The sequence below is a fragment of the Trifolium pratense genome, linkage group LG5 (genome assembly GCF_020283565.1).
Source record: "Trifolium pratense cultivar HEN17-A07 linkage group LG5, ARS_RC_1.1, whole genome shotgun sequence".
In the NCBI taxonomy this organism is placed as follows: domain Eukaryota; kingdom Viridiplantae; phylum Streptophyta; class Magnoliopsida; order Fabales; family Fabaceae; genus Trifolium; species Trifolium pratense.
Genome location: NC_060063.1, coordinates 1 through 3,984, shown reverse-complemented (window position 1 = coordinate 3,984; position 3,984 = coordinate 1).

Here is a 3,984-nt window from a genome sequence, read left to right as displayed (position 1 = left end):
ATGAGGGATATAGTTGGAAGTTTTGAAAACTAATATGCACACATCAAAATTTTTAAAAATATATTGATGCAAGTTTGAAAACGTTAAAAAATTGAGCAACATATCATAAAACTGGAAAAAGATTTTAAGTTCTAACTCGAAATTCAAATCGTGGTAAGTAACCAAAAAAGTTTTGATTTCTTATGTTTTAAGTGATATTGGAAATTCTCAAATTTTTTTTATAGAAATTGGTATAATTGACCGAAAATGCAAGAAGTTACACGGTGTTCATTCATATACTATCCATAATGCCTAACCTCAAAAAAGTTTCATTTCTATAGTTTTAAGTGACATTGAAAATTCATAACCTCGTTTTCTTAAATAAAATGCTTATAATTGACGAAAAATCCATTAAAGGGACATATAAAATATAAACGTTGAAAAGTTTGATATACAAAGGTGGACATATAAAATATGAACTTTGAAAATATTTTACACAAAGGTTACCAACTCAAAATGTTTCGATAAAAAAAGACTATTTTAAATCTAAAGTTTTGAACTTTTAAAGATTTGAAACCAAATTCTTACAAACACAAAATTTTTCTTCTATTTCTAAATATTAAAACTCTACAAAATAAATGCTTATAGGTACTATCTGAATGAATAAAGTGTAACTTCATGCTTGTTGTAAACTTTCACGAAAATAACTCAAAATATTTGAAAAATGAGGGATATAGTTGGAAGTTTTGAAAACTAATATGCACACATCAAAATTTTTAAAAATATATTGATGCAAGTTTGAAAACGTTAAAAAATTGAGCAACATATCATAAAACTGGAAAAAGATTTTAAGTTCTAACTCGAAATTCAAATCGTGGTAAGTAACCAAAAAAGTTTTGATTTCTTATGTTTTAAGTGATATTGGAAATTCTCAAAAAAATTTAATTGAAATTGGTATAATTGACTGAAAATGCAAGAAGTTACACGGTGTTCACTCATTTACTATCAATAATGCCTAACCGCAAAAAAGTTTCATTTCTATAGTTTTAAGTGACATTGAAAATTCATAACCTCGTTTTCTTAAATAAAATGCTTATAATTGACGGAAAATCCATTAAAGGGACATATAAAATATAAACGTTGAAAAATTTTAAACACAAAGGTTACCAACTCAAAATGTTTCGATAAAAAAAGACTATTTTAAGTCTAAAGTTTTGAACTTTTAAATATTTGAATCAAAATTCTAACAAACACAAAATTTTTCTCCTATTTCTAAATATTAAAACTTTAAAAAATAAATGCTTATAGGTAATATATGTATCAATAAAGTGTAACTTCATGCATGTTGTAAACTTTCACGAAAATAAGTCAAAAAGTTTTAAAAATGAGGGATCTAGTTGGAAGTTTTGAAATCTATTACGCACACATCTAATTTTTTAAAATCATATTGATGCAAATTTGAAAACGGGAAAAAATTGAGCAACATATCATAAAACTAGAAAAAGATTTTAAGTTCTAACTTGAAATTTAAATTGTGGTAAGTTACCAAAGAAGTTTTGATTTCTTATGTTTTAAGTGATATTGGAAATTCAAAAAAACAATTAATTGAAATTGGTATAATTGACCAAAAATGCAAGAAGTTACACGGTGTTCACTCATATACTATCCATAATGTATAACCTCAAAAAAGTTTGATTTCTATAGTTTTAAGTGACATTGAAAATTAATAACCTCGTTTTCTTAAATAAAATGCTTATAATTGGCGAAAAATCCATTAAAGGGACATATGAAATATAAACGGTGAAAAGTTTGATACACAAAGGTGGACATATAAAATATGAACTTTGAAAATTTTAAACACAAAGGTTACCACCTTAAAATGTTTCGATAAAAAAGACTATTTTAAATCTAAAGTTTTGAACTTTTAAAGATTTGAAACCAAATTCTTACAAACACAAAATTTTTCTTATATTTCTAAATATTAAAACTCTCAAAAATAAATGCTTATAGGTAGTATATAAATGAATAAAGTGTAACTTCATGCATGTTGTAAATTTTCACGAAAATAACTCAAAATATTTGAAAAATGAGGGATATAGTTGTATGTTTTGAAAAATAATAAGCACACATCAAAAATCTTAAAAATATATTGACGCAAGTTTGAAAACGTTAAAAAATTTAGCAACATATCATAAAACTTGAAAAAAAATTTAAGTTCTAACTCGAAATTAAAATTGAGGTAAGTAACCAAAAAAGTTTTGATTTCTTATGTTTTAAGTGATATTGGAAATTCTCAAATTTTTTTTATAGAAATTGGTATAATTGACCGAAAATGCAAGAAGTTACACGGTGTTCATTCATATACTATCCATAATGCCTAACCTCAAAAAAGTTTCATTTCTATAGTTTTAAGTGACATTGAAAATTCATAACCTCGTTTTCTTAAATAAAATGCTTATAATTGACGGAAAATCCATTAAAGGGACATATGAAATATAAACGGTGAAAAGTTTGATACACAAAGGTGGACATATAAAATATGAACTTTGAAAATTTTAAACACAAAGGTTACCACCTTAAAATGTTTCGATAAAAAAGACTATTTTAAATCTAAAGTTTTGAACTTTTAAAGATTTGAAACCAAATTCTTACAAACACAAAATTTTTCTTCTATTTCTAAATATTAAAACTCTCAAAAATAAATGCTTATAGGTAGGATATAAATGAATAAAGTGTAACTTCATGCATGTTGTAAACTTTCACGAAAATAACTCAATATATTTGAAAAATGAGGGATATAGTTGTAAGTTTTGAAAACTAATATGCACACATCAAAAATTTTAAAAATATATTGATGCAAGTTTGAAAACGTTAAAAAATTTAGCAACTTATCATAAAACTTGAAAAAGATTTTTAGTTCTAACTCGAAATTCAAATCGTGGTAAGTAACCAAAAAAAGTTTTGATTTCTTATGTTTTAAGTGATATTGGAAATTCTCAAAAAAATTTAATTGAAATTTGTATAATTGACTGAAAATGCAAGAAGTTACACGGTGTTCACTCATTTACTATCAATAATGCCTAACCGCAAAAAAGTTTCATTTCTATAGTTTTAAGTGACATTGAAAATTAATAACCTCGTTTTCTTAAATAAAATGCTTATAATTGACGGAAAATCCATTAAAGGGACATATAAAATATAAACGTTGAAAAATTTTAAACACAAAGGTTACCAACTCAAAATGTTTCGATAAAAAAAGACTATTTTAAGTCTAAAGTTTTGAACTTTTAAATATTTGAATCAAAATTCTAACAAACACAAAATTTTTCTCCTATTTCTAAATATTAAAACTTTAAAAAATAAATGCTTATAGGTAATATATGTATCAATAAAGTGTAACTTCATGCATGTTGTAAACTTTCACGAAAATAAGTCAAAAAGTTTTAAAAATGAGGGATCTAGTTGGAAGTTTTGAAATCTATTACGCACACATCTAATTTTTTAAAATCATATTGATGCAAATTTGAAAACGGGAAAAAATTGAGCAACATATCATAAAACTAGAAAAAGATTTTAAGTTCTAACTTGAAATTTAAATTGTGGTAAGTTACCAAAGAAGTTTTGATTTCTTATGTTTTAAGTGATATTGGAAATTCAAAAAAACAATTAATTGAAATTGGTATAATTGACCAAAAATGCAAGAAGTTACACGGTGTTCACTCATATACTATCCATAATGCCTAACCTCAAAAAAGTTTCATTTCTATAGTTTTAAGTGACATTGAAAATTCATAACCTCGTTTTCTTAAATAAAATGCTTATAATTGACGGAAAATCCATTAAAGGGACATATAAAATATAAACGTTGAAAAGTTTGATATACAAAGGTGGACATATAAAATATGAACTTTGAAAATATTTTACACAAAGGTTACCAACTCAAAATGTTTCGATAAAAAAAGACTATTTTAAATCTAAAGTTTTGAACTTTTAAAGATTTGAAAC